At 45.2% G+C, this 20769-nt stretch overlaps 1 protein-coding gene across 5 annotated transcripts in view; it reads left to right on the forward strand.

The window, feature by feature from the left end:
- Window positions 1-417: 417 nt before the first annotated feature.
- The window catches only part of BACH2 (BTB domain and CNC homolog 2), a 193842-nt gene continuing 173490 nt past the window's right edge, over window positions 418-20769 (forward strand). For 3 of the 5 annotated variants that reach the window (XM_074819546.1, XM_074819543.1, XM_074819547.1), the window contains exon 1: window positions 418-914. The gene's annotated coding sequence lies outside the window, so the exon portion shown is untranslated. Of the gene's footprint in view, window positions 915-1913; window positions 2004-20769 lie in introns of all 5 variants that reach the window. The other 2 variants (XM_074819545.1, XM_074819544.1) reach the window with 1 other exon arrangement.

The raw sequence follows: 20769 nt of genomic DNA on the forward strand, positions 1-20769 counted from the left end.
AGGGAGGGAGGGAGTGGGGCCGCCCTGCGCATGCGCCGCCCGATCCCCGCCGGAGGGGCGGGGCGGGGCGGGGCGGGGCGGGGCGGGATGTCAGCGGCGCCGCTATTCGCGGAGCGGCCGTACGCTGCTTTCTGTGCGTAGGGGCCCGGGCGGGCGAGGGAGCGGGCGCTGCGCCGTTGGCGTAGCGTTATTGTGAATGGAGCGGGCGGCGGGGCGGGGAGGATGATGTCAGCCTGCGAATGTCAACAATGTAGCGATTGAGGGGCGGGGGCGGCGCTGGGCCGGGGCGCGCGAGGCGGCGGCGGGCGCGGGCAGGCGGCAGAGCCGGGCAGCAGCGGCCGCGGCAGCAGCGCAGCGCCGCCTTCCCTCCTCCGCCGGGCTGCCTCCGCCGCCGGCCCCGGGTGCCGCTCCGGCAGCGACACAGCCGCCACGGTGCCGCTCCCCCCCCCCCCCCCCCCCGCCTCCCTCCCTCCCTCCCTCCCACCCTCCCTCCGCTGCGGCTTTCTCTCCTCCTCCGGCCCCCCTGCCAGCCCCCTCCCTCTCTCCCTCCCTCCCTCCCTTCCCCCTTTATTTTTCTCCGCAAGACTTTGGCTCTGGAAGCAGCTGGTTCAAAGCAATCGCCATGTGATGAGCGTCTGGGTCGGGTTTTTTTTTTTCATTTGGGGGGGGAGGGTGCAGGTTTCTGACCGCAGGGAAATATTAATAAGAATTTCCGAAACAACAGCAGCAGCAACAAGAGCAACCCCCCCCCTCCCCAAACCTCCTCAGCCGTAACAGCTCCCCCACCCCCCCCCACCCCCCCCGGGCCCGCTCCACCCCGCCCCACAGCCTCCCCCCCCTCCCCCTTCCCCCCCTCCCCCCCCCCCCCCCGGCTGCAGTGAGAGGGCGACCCCCGAAAGTTGCGCGGAGGCGAGGTGAGTGCGCCAGTTCCGCGGCTCGGCAGCCCCGCTGGGGACGGGGGAGGGGGGCGAAGTTTGGGGGGGGGGGGGCAGGCTGGCCGGCGACGCGGGGGGCCGGGGGGGGGGTAGCAGGGTGTTTTTTCTCCTCCTCCTCCTCCTCCCCGAGCAGCTGTTGCGCGGGGTGAGGCGGGGGGCTGCACCCCCGCCCCCGGCGCGGCCGCGGGCTTTGCAGGAGCGCTTATTGCTTATTCCTTAAAGTGGGAAACACGCGCGTTGCGTAACGGGGAGTGCGCGGCGGGCGCCGAAGTGTGCGGGTGCCCCTGTGCGCGCTCCCCCGCGCACCGCTCCGCGCACCGCCGACGGGCCGCGAGCCCCGGGGCAGCCCCCTGCGCCAAGGGCCGTCCCGCCGCCGCCACCTGCAGCCGCTCGGGGCAAGCGGGCACCGCGCCGCACCCCCGGGCGCCCGCCGTCCCCCCTGGGGGTGTGTGCATGTGTCCGTCCGTCCCCCCTTCCCCCCCCCGCCCCCCGTTTTTGTAGGTTTGGAGAGAGATGTGAACTCCGATAACAGTTTCTTGGATCATTAAAACGTAGCGTGTAGGCAAGGCAGCGCGCCGCGAAGACGCTGGCTGTCATGAAAGACGCTAAGTGTGAAATCATGCCTCTCCTTTTGTGGAGCAGGCTATTTTTGTAATGCAGCGGGTGTCTTGCTTAAAACGCTTCAGTTATCGTGAGATCATTGTGCCCTTGCTGCTGAAGCCCCGGCAGCTCCGGAGTAAACCCCGTTTCATTCTCCAGTAATAAACGTGAGGCAAGGGATGACATCTTCCTAGAAATACTCTATAGGATGTTTGAAAGATTGGGAAATTGCAGTGTTGCTGTTTGCTCTAGTTGAAGCCATGTCAGTGTTTTCGTGATGAAAGCTCATTTTCAGAGACTTTGGAACTGTCGCTAAACTTGTGCATAATTTAATTCGGTATTCTGGGGCTCGAGCTAGAAACAAGTCGTTTTTTTCAGGCTGGGAATTGTCCGAGATTCTGCTGTAGATGGTGGAATGCTCCGCAGTTTGAAGAGGGTGGTGGTGCTTGGGTAAATTGACTTCTTCAGGTATGTAAATACCGAAATTTAAGATAATTGTGTTTGATGAGAAGGATAGAATAAAATGATAAGCTTGGCTGTTAAACTGTTGTCTACGGGGCTGTTGTAGCAATGGCCTGAGACTGGTGTTTTAGGAGTCTTTACATCTGACAGATAGAAATAAAATTCCACTTCAGATGTGGGCTTGTTCTTTCAAAAGCCAGTTGTTGCCTTTTGTATCCACCCGCCTGCCCCGGTCACTGGGATCTGGGCATTTGTGCAGCAAAATGGATCGGTGTTGTACTTCCCTGCAGTGTATTGAACCTGTGCTTTCAGCATCGTTTTTCACATTTGACCCTCCAGCTTCAAAGGCTGTTCTGAAGGTGCTCTGCAAGAAATGGAAGGAAGCCGTGAGTAATTGGAAAAGTAGAGGATTGAAAAATCAGGGTCATGGGTCTAGTTTTGCTGTTAGTTTGCTCTGTAACACTGAACGAGCCGTTCAAACAAATGTACGCCAGTACACTGAGCTGTCAAGTGGGCAAGAAAGGTCCCTAGTGATTTTGGAGATAGGGTGGTTGTCAGGATATTTAGAGATCTTTTGCAGAAATGCTCCACAGAAGCAGAGTGTGCATTTCTGGGTAATGCTGGGCAACTCTGCTGTGTAATTTGTGCTTGAACAACTAAATTTTTTGAAAACTTTTGCAATTGTGAGGATTGGATGGGAAAGGAGCACACAGAAGGTGCACGGCTGATGCACGTGCTGACAGATCCCAACTGGTTAATCATCAGCAATTGTTTATGCCCAGATATCTCACACTGGCGAGCAGTGCTAGAACAGGTATCCCTAGTCCTTTTCTGACCTGGAGGCATATCTTGAACATGTCTTGGTATTAATGTCGTGCAGAGTGGCAGGATGCGCCGGTGATGTAGGTGGGAAGCGCTCCTCTCCTTCCCTCTTAGCTTTCTGTCGTTCATTTTGCAGCAAGGAAACATTGTCTGTTTGCTCTTCTGTGCTGGGCATGAAGGAAAGTTAGAGATAGCACCTGAGTTGCTAGCTGAGAATAACGGTCCAAATCCTAATAAACAGGCACTGACATGACGCTCCTAATATGAGGAGGTTCTGGTAAATCTTCAACATTGTAGAAAGCCTCAGAGACTCATTGAAATTAATGAGTTTAATAAAATCCCCGTACTGTATAGCAGACTTGCGTATCTCTTTCTGTGTGCACGTAATTAATGACAAAGAGAGCTGAAAATAAAACCCTGTATGGATAATCTGTAGTGTGGAATATGTGACTGAAGTTGCTTGCCTTTGCTTATTTTAAAACTTTCATTGCTTGATTTTCTGTTCTGAAGTGCGATAGCTATCTTTCTTAACAGGCTGCAGTGTGATTGCCAATTAGTTATTTTCCTTAAGGTTTTCTCTAAAATATCGCCAGCCATGAAAAAAAAAAATCAGCGATCACTTTTTTTTGTTTTAAAAATCCAAGAAGAATAAAAAGAGATGTTTTCTTATTGTGTGCCTGTGATACTCTTTTTGGTGAGGACTTCACATACGCACAGATAAAGAGGAGTCCTCTTAAAGCGTAGCTAAGAGACATTTATGGCACTAAGCTGAAAAATGAGATGTGTAACATTAATATATGTGAAGTAATCATTTTGGTAGTAATGACATTTTTATGTAATAAACTGTTGGTGTAAATTGAATAGCGTTTATTGTGTGATGTGAACAGAGTCTCTTGTGATTTTAATTTAGGTAGTATGAACATCGTTTATATATTCAAATCAAAATGTACGTGCTGTTTTACTCAAAGGAATGCTCTTTGAATGGCTTCTCAGTTTACAAGTTGCATGAACATACCTGTAGTGTTTAGCACATCCGACTTACATTTGAAGGCGTGCACGCTTCCTTCTTTTACCTCTGGGTCTGAATTTCCAGCCCATCTCATTTTCGGTGTGATGGTCGTGTATTAGTGGTTTCTGGGTTGAACTATGTTAGGGGAAATACACTGGTCATTTCATTAATGTGTTGAAAAAAATTTGGATTTAAACTTAAAGCTTTCTCTAAGTCCGAGTTAGTCCTGCTGTTTTCAGTGTTCCTCCTGACTACAGACGCTTTAAGAGAATGTAGAAGAGAGTCTTTCTGACGTTGCCGTTCTTTACTGATATTTGAGCAGGTGCCTAAATGATTTTGTTGTAGTAGCTGAATGGGCAGTAGATTTCTAACCCCAGTAACTCCCTAAGGTTTTCCAGAATAGTGCTCAAACTACTTATTCAGTTTTTTTCAAAAAATGGTCATCATTCCTTTACATTCAGCCAAAAGACATTAACCTTGGCAGCTGCCTGAATATTACGCATTCATTTGAAGCTTGCTTCAAGAAGATGTAAAATGTATGAATATAACCAGCTGAGTTGCAATGTGTTCATTTTGCTTTTTAGTTAGGCAGAAACATCTTTGTAGTGGATTGAAAAGAGCAGTACTTACTGCGCCACTCTTGGACTATGAATTATAATTTTAAAGGAGGCAAGCAGTGGAATGCATACAAATGCCTTTATGGCCAGTGATGGACTCAAAGCTCCTGAGTTACTAGAACTAATAGTATTGATCAAAGAGCAACCACATGTTCAGAACAGGTAAATAAAAAGAAATGAGGGAATAAGTTCAGGAAAACCTTTATGCTAAAAGTTTACATGTACGGCAGAACTTTGATCCATCAAAAATCGGGCTGGGAAGACTCCTCTGCTTGATTGTATTGATCTTTATGCAGAAAGAGCCACAGCAACAACCTGAAGAACACCAGCTGTGCTGCACTGGCATCTCAGCAGATCGATAGCTGTGTCCCTGTTTGGCTTGAAACAGGTTGCCTGCAAAGAGCTCCTAATGTGGTGGGGGCAGAACTGCAGCTCCTGCGTGCAGCCCCTCCATGCATAACCCCTCATCCCTCCCAGATCTCCTCTGCCTCTGCTTCCCCTTTGCTGTTTACACCTGCTTGGTGCAAACCTTCCCTCAAGAGCAAGTGGGGACACTTTAGATTCAGTGCCTCAAAGGAAGAAGAGAAGGAGGTGGTGGTGGCTGCAGGGACAAGAGGCACCGGCACCTGAGGTACACCCTTTTCTTCTTTTTAGTGTGAAAGGAGACCTGAAAGGGTCGGATCCTCCCAGATTTATTCCCAAGACCTACAATTTGCATACAACTTTCTCTGCTTTTATATCGACTGAACAGATGTTTGAAAAGCTTTTAGGAACGAAAAACCTGGGAATTTCCACTTTATCACTAGTAGTAGAAATGGAAGCTGGAAGCTTATGTTTTTGCTCCTGAGCTTTGAAAACATTCAGCCAGGCTGTGATGGGTAGGTGGGTTTTGGTGCATAGGTTCAAAAGGAGTCTCCTTGCTAAGAAAAACAGGAACTGTTTACTGCTTGTCACCGTGCAGGGTTTCTGGGCTGTGGAGCAGCAATTTTGTTTTTTGAAAAGAGGAGAAGCAGTTACGTTTGTTTAAATAAACAAAATGACCCTTGAGACTTAATTATAGCTACTTATTATAGCTGACATCCACTGAGGGTTTCTTCTTTTCTTTATTAGTGATCGCTTTAAAACTTAAACCTGAACTAGGAAAACAGGAACTGTAGGTGTGGAGGTTTTCCTTTACCCCGATTTGCATGCAGCCTGTTTTTTATTTAGCGGGTAGGTGTGTTCAGTGTATGTGAGAGCAATTGAACATGTCAGCAGTTTCCTACAAGCTGCTCTTGCTGACTCACGTGTCTGGTGCAGCTTGGAGCTACCCTCGCTATAAACTATCCACAATAGGAGGCGCAGGCAGAGAGGCGGTCAGTGCTGAGCCGTTGTTCAAAGGTTATTTTCAGTTCTCCGGTCACTGCTTTGCTGTGGTTTTCTTCCCCAGTAATATCAAAATCCACTATGTCATTTTGCCAGGCTGCTGTTCTGCTGGGTGCACAGCATAAAGCAGAAATTCGTTACACCGCTGTGGAAGTTGTGCTCCAAGTGCATCTAGGTGTTACGGATGTTCAGCAGGACTAAACCTCTGGGGCTTATTTTGTTTCTTTTTTGTGAATGGGACATTAAAAAAAAAAAAAAATCCCCTCAAGCATTGTTCCCAATTTGGATGTGGCAAGTCCAGCGTATGAATTGTATTTTCCCTTGCCAATTGCAAGCTGTACAGTCTCCTACCCTCTACTCCTTTTTATGGGAGAAATCTTTAAAGCCAGCAAGGAATTCTGATTAAACTTTAAAAATCTGGGTTTAGCTATCTTTAATTTTCAGAATTTTGCTATTTCTTAATCTGGTTTTTATCTCCTATGTGGCAGTATTGCTGGCTGTTAACATGAAAGGATTCCTTCATTTGCATCAAGATAAAAACTTACACTCTTCTACAACTGCTGCTTTATTTACAGACTCTATTCTGATTACTCATAAGGATCCTAAAACGATAGCTTCTGCTGACTGATGATTTTTTAACTGATCTTCTTGTTGTGGTTTTTATCTTCCCTCCTTTCTTTTTCCCTTCTTAGTCCATCACAAAAGCCTTTGCAGAAGCAGAGTGAATTATCCATCTGCAGTTGTGGATTTTCTGATACAGGGTTTAGATTCATAGTTGTCTTTTGTGTATTTTTCTTCTTTTTGTGGAATGGAGTGAAAAATAAGCAATCTCTAAATGTGTGATTAAAAAAAATCAGCTGGTATAAAATAGGTTTTAATAACAATAAGGTGAGTTCTTGTCACTTGTTTTGTTTTTAGTCAACTACTTTGACCAGTAATGAATAGAAAACCACATTGAGAGCTTTGTAACACATGAAGAAAATGGGTGTTCTTGGTTTCCGCCAATACAAATGACTCATCAGTATCAGTAGGGTTTCTACTTCTAATAATAAAACTGTGGAAGACCTTTAAAACGTGTGGTTTTGGCCCCTAGGCTTAGTGAAAGGTTGGAAAATATTACTTTGAGCTTTTTTTTATTTTTTAACTTATGGAAGCTTTAGTGATTTGATGTGCAACAGTGAAAGATCTCACACCCTCAAAAAAAATGTAATTGTACCACTGCTTGTGGTGCTAAAATCTTCCCCTCTTCTGTCTCCTCAGTGTTTCACGTTTCACCGCAGTGAGTATTGCCGACGCTTAGCCTCGATGTCAGAGATGCACATCTGGAAAATATAATCTATTTATGTCGAGTGGGGGAAGACTTGGCACGCTGCTTCGTCTTGCCGAGCTGCTGTTATCCACCTCTCTTCCACTCCAGTAGAGAGAGGACAGTAAGATTGCTGAGTGACCAGTGTTGCTGTTTGAGCTGGGGTCAGAGGATCTGGAGAGGAAAGTAAACATAAAATAGGAGTTGAAGAATAAACGACAACTGCAGGATGTGTCTGTCATTATCTAGGAGGAAATGCACATCTTCCAGTACTGAAAGTGATACTGAAAAAAGGGCAAATCAGAAAGTGATCTATTAAATTCTTCTCTTTCTCTCTCTCTTTTTTTTTTTTAAAGTAATAGTTTTCAAATGTGCTGACATCCTTTTAGCTGTTTACCTATGAGGCTGAAATCTTTTTGTAAAGGCTCTGCCCCATATTCAGTGCAATGAAGCAACCCCTGACACATAATGCATTTTGTTTGAAACCATACCTTGTAGAATGCAAGGTTATTTTGTTTTCACAGAAGCAGAACATGCCCTCCATGCTGTTAAGAGTATATCAAATTTTAATTCTTCTATGCAAGGTATTCTACTTTTGATGATAGTCCAATCAGTGTCGCCTGATCTGCTGCATTAATGTATAGTGTTGCTGCCTGCTTTCAAATTTCCTGTTTTTGTAAGATTTAAAGAGTATAAATGAGGCAGAGCTAGTCTTTTCTTCCCTGTTGGAGTGAAAATTCCAACATTTATGAAACCTCCATGTTTACTTTCTCTGTTTCTGCAATATTTATACTAGTACGTTATTCCTTATAAGGATGTGATGGTTCTTTGTTTCTTATTATTCTATTTTAAAAGCAGAGTGTGCTTTTTACAAAATCCATTCTGTGGCAGATCCTCAGTAAATCTAAACCTATCCCAGCTCCCTTGGTGTCAGTGAGCATCTTTTACCACTAAATATTTAAATATATTTATGTAGTTAATTTGGATTGTGCTGAAATACCTTGGATGTATTTGCTAGTTTCATGTATAACCAGACTGTGATGGAGAATCTTTGTCTTGTAGGTTCTTACTGGGAGAGGCGCACTAAAAATAGAGGCGCAGAAGCCTGTGGATATATAACTTTGAAACGTGAAAATCCAGTTGTTTGTTACATGGCAACAATAAGAGAGATTTTACTATTTTCAGATCGGTATAGCAGAAAAGGCCAACTTCAGGGATTTATTTATGGACAGTTCTTACTGAAGTTCACAGAAGGATAGTCAGTAAAATACTGCAAAATACAGTGTCAGTGGTTATTCAGAGTTCAAGAGGACATAGGTTCAGCGCTCTGATTTCAGCTTGTCTTTAGAAAATCTTGCCATCAGAAGTGTCGTGAGGGTTGGATCATGACGAATGAATAACGCATCTAAATCTCATCCATGTTCTGAGCTCTGCTGACTCGGAAACGGGTCTTCTGTCCAAAATCACTGAGGGCTGGACCTGTGAAGGGCAACAGACACTCGCTACTGAGTTTTGAGACTCTGATTCTGCTGTGCATCATCTCCTCCTCTTTCCTTGTGCTTGTCCTGGCACCTGTCTCATCCCACAGTGGGCCAGCCCTAAGAGCTAAATTGGCAGAAGATTATTCACTGGATGTGTAGGGTTAGTTTTCTACTGGTTGAGTTTACTGCAGCATCTGTCAAGGACCTGGGTAAAGGGTGAAGTGATACCAAAATTTGTTAAAAGACCTAGAGCTGACCATGGGATGCCTGGCCACCAAAGCACAATGGCCATCACACTATCATAGCACCACAGCCCATCTTCTGAAGGTCACTCTTGCCTTGCTTTTTCAATGTGGTGTTACTGCAGAAAACCATTAGCAACCTGTGCCCAGCCTAACCTGTAGCTTGGCAGTAAGAGCTTGCTGCCAGGGCATGAGAGGTTTGGGCCATTTCATTCTGGCTTGTGTATGCAACAGACAATTGAGAGAAAAGTTAGAGGAAAAGACAACTCAGTAAAGCAAGTCTTCTATGTTAACAAAATGCAAAAGTACTATATTTTGCGAATATTCAAATAACTGTTGTTATTTATACCTGATTCTGGTTGCTCCTGGTCTGATGTGACCTGGTTGTGTCACCTCTCTCCCAGCTGTGATAAGCTCTTGTGAATTTAGATTTTAAACCTAAGTTACAGCTGAGGAGATGAACAGACCAGGTGACCGTGGAGAGTTCTTTGAACCAGGTGGTTCTGCAATCCTAGACCCTCAGGTCTTCCTTGCAACCTTTTATCACTCTGGGGATGATGGCAAGCATGTGCACTTAGAGATGTTGAGTAACGGGTTCGGCAGATGATCAGAGCAGCCCTGATCAACTTGAATTCGGTCGGGTGAAGGAGGGAGTCAAATCTCTTCCTTTGTAATGAGAGGGTGAAGTTGGGAGTTGGTAACCTGTCATTCTGCTGGGTGCAGCACCGGAGGTTCTCCTTGGCCATGCGCTTGTTGGACTTTGCTGAGGTATGTCAGTGAGCTAATCTGAATGTAAAACTCATGGTAAATTATAAAATTGTTGCATAATTTGTCATAGCTGGAAGTTTAGGGACAGTGCAAATATAAGCACTCTGCAAGGAAATTTTTTGTTTGTCTTTTCCCCCTTCTTGTTCCTCTTCATTTGTCTTATTATTAGACTAAAAGTAGAGTCAGTGATTCATTCAGTAATCTGTTTCTTGGACAGTTAGTCATCTGCCAATTTGTGTTAACTTTCCACTTTGTTCAGAAAGTGAGTAATGCTTAATGCACTAACCACCAAATTCCAAGCTTAAAAAGCTGTGAGCATCGTTCGAATAGTCTCCAAACTTTCTCTTCAAAATTTTTACCATTCCTTAAGATCAAAGCAAGTAAGGTCTGGCATGCAGTGTGGTACAGCTACAGTCCAATTGTTTTGTCTAGCCCCAGTTATTAAAGCAAAACACAAGGTTGCAAATGTAATCCACAAGCTCTGTTGTTCACCAAACCATGTATTGCTTAATCAGTGTAATACTTTTTGTTTTTCTTCGCAGCTCCTACTTTCAAGGGATAAATATTGCCTCCTTATTTCCCTCCCTCCCTGCCCAGACTGCCATGACTTTTGTTAATTTATATTGTTCCCTACCTCAACAATTTGTGATGCTATCAAGACTAATTTAGTGAAAATAGCTTGCAAGGAAAGCTGGAATTGGTATTAGTTGCCTGCTGCAAATATTTCTGGTGCTTTCTGTGATTCTTTTTGGTGGAAAAAAAAATGATTTTGCTGTTGAAGCATTATCTATATAGAACTTGAAGCTATAAAGCCTTCCTATAGCGATCAGGTAGATATTTTGATCTCAAGGTGATGCCAGTCATTTCTGAAGATGAACGTAGTACTTGTTTGAATCACTTGAGAATTTTTTAACTAGTTTTCTTTCTTATGAAAACTGGAGTAGCGTAGAGTTACAAGGTCAGTAATGTCACAGGAGAACTTTATAGGACCAAAGTCTTTACAGTCTGCTCTAAAATAACATGAAAGGGCTGACTACCATGCTCAGCAGCAAAGGAATTCAAAGTACAGGAGAGACTTGAGTGCTACGGGGAGGGTGTGTGTGCACAGCAGGTAGGGTGAGGTGGGGGTGATAAACATGGGTACCAAAAGTGGTTTGCTTGGCCCCACACTTTCCTTGTTCCTTCTGCAGGCACCTGTCATCCTCCCCCCCTTCCTCTGCAACTTCAGTCCATTTCTAGCATCAAAGTCGTCATCTCTGTGTGTGATTACCCCGTGGTGCAGATGGTTTTAGGGTGCCCCTGGTGCCACAGTTCTGTAAATGGGGAGTGCGAAAGCCAGTGGATGGGAAGGAATAGCCTTTGGTTTTAGGGTCTGGAGGCAGCCTGTAGCTGCCTCCTGCTGCAGCGTAACGGGGTCAGAGCAGAAGTCTGTCGTGCTCTGCTGTTGTCAGAGTAAGAAGGAAGATGATTTGGTCTTTAGGAAAATGGGGAAGTGGATCTTCCCCTACATTCCTAGAATCCAGTTCTAGAATGTGTAAATACCCAAAATGTCCTGATGTCCGTGTTTCAGTGTGAAGAATTATGGCTTCTGAAAGGTTTTTTCCTTGCAGTCTGACTTTGCACACCAGCGAGTTTGAATAGTTTGGTTAAGCTTTGGACAAACAACATACTGGGTATGCTAATTTGAACACCAGCCTTTGAGATTTGCCCATCCTGATGACATGCAGATTTTCCAACATCAGCAATGTTAGTTAATGCACTTGCCTCTTCAGACTGATTGCAACTATCATACTTCAAAAATTACTTGTTTCTGGCTCAGTCTTAGGTTCAGCTGTTGAGCTTTACTTTTCAGGAGCGATGCTGGATCAGAATTTGAAAATTTCTTGGATATATCTCCTTCTCAGTTGGCTCAAGTGTGAGCGGAGCTTTCACCTGCTTTTGGTTGAAAGGCATCCAGGAGCCAACCTGTACGGGTGCTGCTCCCCTGCATGATTTCAAAGAAAAAAATGCAACCACGTGGGATTGCATATGGAGGGACCCAAAAGCTGTACCAGAATAGCCCAAGAAACTCTCTCTGTAAGATTAGCATATTATGAAATTGTTCCCTTGTTTTCCAAAATCAAAATTTCCACCTTTCTAGGAGGCATTGAACCAACAGAGGCGGCTCTGCTGCCTGCTGCAGCCCCATGCAGTCAGTGGTGCAGGTGGTTGCACCTGCAGCTCTCCTGCACTCAACGGAGAGGGAGCTGCTGATGGGCACCCAGTCAGTGGAGCCATCAGCTGCCAAACCCCCTCTGCTCTCCCCCACTCCACACAGGATGTCTGTGCCCACACCAGTGTTGCTTTTAGCTTTTAGATTTAAACCTTCAGAGCATTATGAAGAAGCTTGCCTCCTTGCTAGTTTTGTGGAGGGGAGAGAAGAGCAAGGGCTGAGGTTGGTGGTGCAACTATCAGTTGGGTTTGGTGCGCTCCCTGTGTGTGTGACTTGTCACTGCCTGAAGTTGGTTTGGGTTTTGTTGGGGGTTTTTTTGTTGTTAAGGAAGTAATCTGCCCAGAGGTGAGAATTGCTGCTGTTTTGTTGGATTATGAGTAAACCAAAACTGTGAGGAATGCCTTTGCTTCCAGCCTTTTGCTCCTGACCTCCGGCAGTGCTGGGTAACAGACCTTGAGTGTTGAACTGAGGCTGGAGGAGACTGGCACCTGCCTTTCACATGGCTGTGCACCGTTTGGGGGATTGCTTAATTTCTGGGTTTGGGACTTCGGGTTTCAGGTCACCTGGTTGGGGCAGAGGAGGCTGCAAGATTTATGTCCATACTTGGTCTAACACCTGGCACAGTTGCTGCTTTAACTGGTTAAGACACTGTGGGGTGAAGGAGAGATGACCGGACACTCGAGACCTTGTAGATGTTGAAACACAGATAAGGTCAGTGTTGACTGTTGCAAAGCTGAAATTGTATTCAGAGCGTTTTTATCTGAGGAAATTATTTTTTTTCCCTCCTTTTTTTTTTTTCCTTGACTACCTTCGATTTGTTTCCTGACTCTAAAGTTTAGGACATTCCCATGAAGACAGACACACTGTGCAGAGAGGTGCCTGAGGAGGCGCAGCTGGGCGAGGGTTCTCCCAGGTATTTATATGGGGTGTCTCCTGCCCCGACTCGCTCTGCAGGTGCACTGCTCAGTCAGTTAAAGAAACCACAAGTTGAAATGATCGCCAGGGTGAAACAGTTTACAAATAGCTTTTCAGTGTTTGTTTTTATTTTTAACTCCTTCCCCACCCATGGGCCCCTCCCCTCGTGTATTGGTGAGGCCGAAACGGCTCAAGGAGGGAAAGTCATTGTTGCAGAATACGCAAAGCACCCCAGGAGTTTCCAGAGGACCCTCAGAAAGTGAGCTTTCCTAAGAGCAGAGATCCTGCAGCTCTTCCTTCCCTAAGCCCCACTTGTTCCCTTCTGCTCTCTTCTTATTTGGGGTTTATGGGGGCGAAACTTCTTTTTCTGTGGTTGCTGGGGTTTTTGGGGGGAGTGTTGATTTTTCTTAAAGGGCTGACAACTGATGAAGATACAGATCACAATGTATTTGAAGCTGGTGGAGGCAGGGTGCCCTTCTAGCACCTGCGAGGAGAAACCCTAAGCCAGGTCCTGCTGCCTGGGTGCCGGCTCCTGGTGTCCCCAGCAGCGTGGTCCCCATGGCAGGGCACCTTCGCTCAGGCACTTGGCATGTGCCCTTTTTGCCCTAATTTTAGCTTATCGTAGAGAAGTAATTTCAAACATATTGCCGCATCTGAACACAAGAGGAAATTTAGATATTTCTCAGCTTTTTTTTTTTAATTTATTTTCCTAACCCGTGTTCAATGGCTTATGGAAAATTCTGGTCAAAAGGGTGAAATTTCTTTGCTGGGTTTTTAATCTCAAAACCACAGCTCCCAATACCCAGGACGCACTAGTGGTAATGCCCTGCTTACAGCCTTTTTCCAGCACTGCGTAGGTGTGGGTAAGTGCGTGGTGGGGAGAAAGGGAGAGGGCACAAATGGGATGGAGGGGTCTCTCTTGCCCCTTGGGCTGTTTTTCTGGTTTGTTTTTTAAATTAAAGAAGGGGAAAAGAAAGCCTGGCTGCCTGCAAAGTAGGTTAATCATTGCAGAAAGACTCGACGCTGGTACTTCATGTATGTATTTTCACACGTGTGCCGATGGCTGCGTGCGTACTTTGCGGCTGGCGCAGCGTAGCTGGAAAGTATGTGGGAGCCTGTCTGCTTCCTCCGAGGCTGCTACAGGTGGTCAGGGGAGGGTGGGGGGCGGAGGAGGAGATGCTCGGGGTGAAGTACGACACCCACTTCCTCTGGCATGTGTTGTCGTGTGTTCGAACCCACTGCCTCGCCGACAGCCAGGCGGCTGCTAGGTCGCGCCTGCGGTACTTCATCTTTGCTCTTACTGATTTGCTGTTGTAGGTTTATGACTAAGGCTGTGGTTGAATATGCCCTTTTTAGGTATGCGAAGTGTTTAAATTTATCTAGTGTTGCATTTCTTCTTTTTTCTTTTTTTTCTGTTTTGCCATGGCCTTTTCTACCTTTAAAAGTTTCCACAACTTTTAGAAGGCAAGAAGCATAACTTTATTTTGAAAGAAAAAGTTTTCCCTGATAATTACTCGTCAGCTACGAGTAGGCATTTTTTGCCTTTCAAAGGTCACTTTTTGAGATTAAATAATTTCATAGCCTTTAAGGTTTAAATTTGTAATACAAACTGTTGGTGAGCCTTAAAACTAAATAAAAAGAAAGCTTAAATACCTGGAGTTAGCGAGGAGACTCTCTCTTTAGACAAGATGCCTTTCTTCTGCAGCCATACCCCAGGAAGCTTGGTGTTAACATTTGCAAGTATAGATTCATTTCCTTCTAATTTTGAAATTTTTACTTGAGGGCCTGTGATTTTCCTTAACTATTCAGGTACTGATTAATGCCTCAGATATTTGTTGAGTGTATTGCATATGTGCTCATATTGCCTTAAGTTTCAAATGAAATGCTGTAGCCTAGCAAGCTACACTGCCACCATACTAATGGTGAAGATAAAATTTCACGTGCTGTTTTGGGGAGGAGGTGGGAATGGAAGGGAGTGGACCTATACTTATAAGTACATCTCATTGATGTAACACTCTTCTTTCTTAGTAGATTGTGCAGCTTTAGTGCCTACTGATTACCTTTTTTTTCAGTTAATGTCCTGTTTTGTCATGAAGTGGGATAGAATTTACCTACTTACTCCTTTTCTTACTGAAGAAAAGGGTGTTTTCCCTATGGAGGTACCTGGAATATCTGGCATCAGCTTGTGGTTGACAGGAGCTCCAAATGCTCTGCTCCAGAGGAGCTTGAGCGAGTAGTTGAGCTGTCAAATGTAGCTATTAGATATCAAGCAGAGGTGTAGAGCAATCTTTCTGATGTAAGTGCCACCTTATATCTCGTTGCTAATTGAGTCTGCAACTAAAGAACCTAACAGTAGTTCTAGACTGTGTTTGACGCTTTTGAAAACGTTGATATACAACCAGTGTGGAAGTGTTAAGGCTTGATGCATGTTTTGAAAAGGAGTAACTGCAGGGAAATCTAATGCCCCACAAATAGGTAGTGAGATATGTGAATGATTAGCAGTCATATAGAATGAAATTGATTTAATTTGGGAAAAGGTGCTGAAATTCTCATAGCACTTTGGCTCAAGTTCATCTCCTGCAGAAGGACTGCCTAGCTGTTGTTTCTTGTGTATTATTTGCTTTGGACTTGAGGTGGCTAGCCTTTGTAACCTTGCAGTCCACTTGCCAAAATCCTTGTATAGATCAGGTCTCTCAGGCGTCCCTCCTCGAGTGCTGCAGGAGCTCTGGGAACAGCTCAGGTAGAAAGGTGCCAGTCCTCCTCTGGACGAGTTGCTGCTCAGTGCTGCCTTGGGGCTGTCTTGCTGGTGGTTCTGGGGGCTCAGCAGCTCCTGTGGACTTCACCCGTCTCATCGCCAGCGGGGTGATGGACAGTCCCTGCACCAGCAGAGCCCTTGCACCTCTTGGGTGACACAGACCATGGGAATGGTCCCTGAATTGCTCAGGAGGCAAAGACTGGCCACCCTGATTTAGGGGCTGTTTGCAAAAAGGAACAAGATGAGGAAGGTTGAGTTGAAATAGCCATAAAAGTTGTGTGTAGCTGCCAGACTGGATCTGTTGGATTAGAAAATGAGAGAAAAGGTGGTGCAAAGCCAAAAAGCAGCTGAGGGGAAAAAAAAAAAAATCAGAAATACACAAAGAGTAAAAAATGAGAAGACAGTCAAAGCCCTGTCCTCTGTCATGTTGGAAAGGGGAACATAGAATTAAAACTCCCGTGTTGGAGTAGGTGATGTAGGAATTAAAATGCATACCTGTTCCAAGTTGCTGCTTTCTATGCAACCTCACTTCAAAATTAATTCTACCCAAAAAAGAGCTGCTTGCCTACAGGAAACCATGTTTTTGACTAGAAGAGACAGTAAAAGACAGGGTGGGGCATACATGTGCTTTATTGTATGAAAGCAAAAGGAGAGGTTATGCAGAGCATCATGAGTGAATCCATGTTAACTTCTCTCCCTTTTTCAAAATTAATTGAGAAGGTATTGTGCTCTCAAGATAGAGCACTGAGGCTTGAGCAGTTGTGAGAGTTAGTGTGCCATTTGAACTCTGCCATTTTACCATGCATTTGGTGTAAAAGGGACTTAACAGTTACAGGGAGTTTTAAAACACTTGAGTGCCCAAAACAACACAAATATTTAGTTCAGCACACAGAACTTGCGTGCTGACCAGAGGCACATGGCAAATACAATTCTAATTTATTTTATTTTTTTAGACGTCTTGCTGGTAGACATAAATGAAGCAGATCAAGATCTCACCATGGTTGCAAGCTGTGGCAGAAAAATTAGCACCACACTTTCCAGTGGAAGCAGAACAAAAATGTAAAGTCTGCCAATTAAATTGGAAACAGCTCTTAATTTCCCCTCTCCTCCTCCTCCCCCGAAGGATGAATGGCTTACTCTTCTGGATGGAACTTTGTGTAATGACTCATAGTTTTATATGGATTAGTGTGAATATGTAGGTGAGGGAGACGCTGGTATCTGAGAAACTATATATAGTGTCTAGAAGTGTCCTGGAACACACAATAAATGAACGTTTGATCTACTTGCTGAATTAATGGAAACATAAATGCAGAATATCTTCCTCTCTTTACTCCCTCTCCTCCCAGTTGTACTCGACAGATACAAAGGAGAGGCTTATGATGAGCAGAGAATGTGCCTGTATCGATAACTAAACTAGTCACTAAAATAAGGGTATCCCCTTTGCCTTGTCTGAAATACGCATGGAGAGGGCACCAGGAACCAGAGGCATGACAGTGCAGACATCATCAGTGAGCATATGAAGTTTCTGTGGTACCCTTTGTGAGGTTGTTATTGTTCCAGTAGGTTTCCAGCAGGGACAGAAAGGGCCTTCCGCCTCTTTACTCTTTGCGAGTTTGGTCTGATGATGCTGGTCCATGCCTTACTACAGGCAGCAGCCAGAGATAAGACCATCACACACCTTGCTCTTCTGGTGGCACCTTAACATGTCTTGTGTTAGTGTGTCACCATAGTACCTGCTGCTGTAAAGCCTTAGGTAGGGCAGCCGTATTTGTGCTGGGCTAAGCCAAAATCTCATGGGTCTGCAGTCATCTATAGCTGGTAACTTAAGCTGAAAGTGTGGGCTCACATGGGGCTTCTCCAGAGGATCGCAGAGTTTTCCATCTCGATGTTCCCATTTCATCCCTTCCTCTACAATCATTTACTATGCATCCACTTGCACCAGAATAGCTATTAATAGCGGGACTAAGGAAGTCCTCCTGTACTCAGCACTTGTGAGGCTGCACCTTGAATACTGTGTTCAGTTTTGGGCCTCACTACAAGACATCCATTAGGTGCTGGAGCATGTCCAAAGAACAACGAAGCTGGTGAAGGGTCTAGAGCACAAGTCTTACAAGGAGCAGCTGAGGGAACTGGGGTTGTTTAGCCTGGAGAAGAGGAGGCTCAGGGGAGACATTATCACTCTCTACAACTACCTGAAAGAAGGTTGTAGCGAGGTGGGTGTCGGTCTCCCAACTAACAAGCAATAGGACAAGAGGAAATGGCCTCAAGTTGTGCCAGGGGAGGTTTGGATGGGATATTAGGAAAAATTTCTTCACTGAAAAGGTTGTCAAGCATTGGAAGAGGCTGCCCAGGGAAGTGGTTGAGTCATCATCCCTGGAGGTATTAAAAAGATGTGTAGATGTGGCACTTAGGGACATGGTTTATTGGTGGACTTGGCAGTGTTAGGTTAACAGTTGGACTCGATGATCTTAAAGGTCTTTTCCAACCTAAATGATTCTATGATTTTAATAAAACCCTTATCAATGAAACATTCAGGTTGGAGGGGGAAAGGACAACTTTTTAAAAAGATTTTTTTTTTAAACTCTGCTATTTCACTGTGTTGCTCATAAGCAAGGGTACAGGAATTTAAAGTGGAAAAAGTGGTCAGTGGATTGTGGTAGAGGATAAATGGGATCAAGCAGACAGAGGAAGATGGAAACATGTTGAGCTGGCAGTGCCGCAGATACACATAGTGGGGTCTGCACCCTTCAGTGTTGTTTTCTCTTCTTAGTCTGCAGCAATGCTGTTTGCCTGGGGAAAATGGTCTTTTATGTGGAATCTCCATTAAGGGCAAAAGGGAGAGCGAAAACTGTTCTTACGTCCTTGTATGACAATCGTACCTTAAAATTAGGCCTTATGTAAGGAACTGCCCACTTTGAGCAGTTGTCCAAAAATCTGATGTAGTTGGGTCCTCCTTTTTAGATTGTTCACCACAGCTTATTTAGCATTTAATTGTAGGGATCTTATTTTTACATCTCAGACTTGCAAACATGTATTGTGGTAGCATACCAGTTACTAGGTAGGAAGACTGAAAATCCTGAGGTCAGTCCTGAGCTCCTGGCCTCTGCTTTTCCCTGGGAGTGTGTTACTGGTCTCTTCTGGAGGGACCCTGACTGTGGAGTCTCCTCAGTTCTGTGTAGGAGAAAACTTTGGTTTTCCCTTCGAGCAAGATACCATGCAAGGCTTACTCTCAGGGTGCCATGATACCCTGGGAATATGTTCTGGAGAAGGGGAAATCCATTTACATTAAAAACACACAACCAGCAACAACAGAAAAAAAGCAGCCGCTTCTCATATAAGTGGGAGGGAATCCCACAGTGTCTTCAGAGAAGTAGACTTATTTGGTCATGTGCAGTATCTCAGACCCCCCACCATCAGATGTCAAGGAGGTCTGACTGCCATTTTAAAACCATCAACTGGTGTGGAATAGCATTATACTAAAATCTTATTGCCTAGAAACCCAAACATGGAGAAGTCGAGAATTCATGTCATTTGGTGTAATTTCTTGAAAAGACATTAAAACTCCAGTGTTTATCTTGGATCCCCAATGCAAGGCGCAGGAGAGAGCACTGAAGGTATTTTATGATTAATGAGCCTGTCTGCATATGTTTCTCATGCCTCTTGGCATTTAGTAGTCTTAGTGACCTAGCTTTTTATTTCATTTTTCTCTGTTTGGTGTTCTCATCAGTAGTCTCCTGAGATGCAAGAATCTACCCTCAACCAGTGGGTCTTCTGTTGGCTGTGAGGATGTGGGCCAGTGTACTATCCTTGGACTCCACCAGTCAAGTAGATTAGCGTTTCTGTCCCATTCCTACCATCACTTCTTTTGTTCTCTGCTTTGGCACAAAACAATTTCTACAATTCATAAAGCCATCACCCTCACCTTGAAAACAGGATCCAGTTAGGATGGGGAGCAGTGTTACACTGAAATTGCCAGCCTAACCAAGAACAGGTTATTTTGGGTACCATAGGAGTCTAGCCAAAGAAAGGTCATAAGAAGAAGCACTCTTCAGCTGCCTTTCTCCACTCTCAAAAGAGGAGAAACCCAAGATAACACATGGTTCCTGGCACTTACATGAGAGAGGCAGCAAGGGGGAGAAAGTGCTGTACAGACCAAGCAGCACAGTCTGTTGCAATCAGTTTTTTTCCTTTATGGATCTATGTGATTTTTATGGATAGGGAGGGGTTTGGCATAGACGTGGGGCTGATCCTTCATCTAAGACAGTGCAAAGAACATCTGACACTGAAGATAAGCAATTTATCCTCTCAGATGGGAGCTTTCTCAACTGGTGGCAGGCCGTATATGGCACATCAATAGCTCTGCCTCCCCTGGGGTTTCTCCCTGCAGCTGCAGACCATGTGCTTGTGTATGTGAGGCAGGGGGCGGGGAGTATTTAACCAGCTGCAAATCAGTGAATCAGTGTAGGGGAAATGATTTCCCTTGGGCAGAGGAACTCGATGCCTGAGCAGAGGCTGAGTTTGGCAGGCCCTCCAGCGATTCAGGGAACCTGTGCCACCACTCTGCCATGGCTCACCTGCGCTGGAGAAGGGACTCCCAGTTGCCAGGTCCCACTGAAGGAGTCCTAGGTGCTGTACAACCAGTACACAACCATTTGTGTTGTTTCCTCTGCTGCTTTGACCAAGGTGTGGAAGGGCTGGACAAGAAACACAGGGACAGAGGGCTGGAGTATGAACTGATGTCTCTGTAGAGCAAGAGCAGGGCAATGGAAGACTACTGAAAAATAATGGTGTGCTGCAGGTCAGGTGGCAGCTCTTCGGGCACTGGAGCATGAGAAGAGAACACTTTTGGTCTTCTGGCAGCAGGGTTTATGCTTTCTTTCTTGCCTTCTTACTTGGAGAGTAGTCAAAAGAGAAGTCATCTGATCAACCTGCCAGAGGCCCTTCTTGCTTCTGCCTGGCTAAAGAGGCAGCTGTAAAAGTTTCCCCATTCATTCCTAACTCTTCTTTCTTGGCTGTTGATGCATGAGCAAGTTCGGTCTATACCAGTCTGCTTTCCTCATATACAGGCAGTCTCTTTATATAGTAAATATTTTTTTGTCTTTCTCGAAGCCCTGGGTACAACACACCTGTTTTCTACAGTGATGCATGTCGTTTCAACCAATTGTGCTTAAATGGAGGAAGTCAGCGAGTAGATGGAGGGTTTTAATTTCACTGAAGCCATTCAGGAAAAGCAGCTGGATTTCTATTCTGCATATGTCCTTATTCCACCCCATGCTTGAC

Source organism: Strix aluco, chromosome 3 (genome assembly GCF_031877795.1).
Source record: "Strix aluco isolate bStrAlu1 chromosome 3, bStrAlu1.hap1, whole genome shotgun sequence".
NCBI lineage: Eukaryota > Metazoa > Chordata > Aves > Strigiformes > Strigidae > Strix > Strix aluco.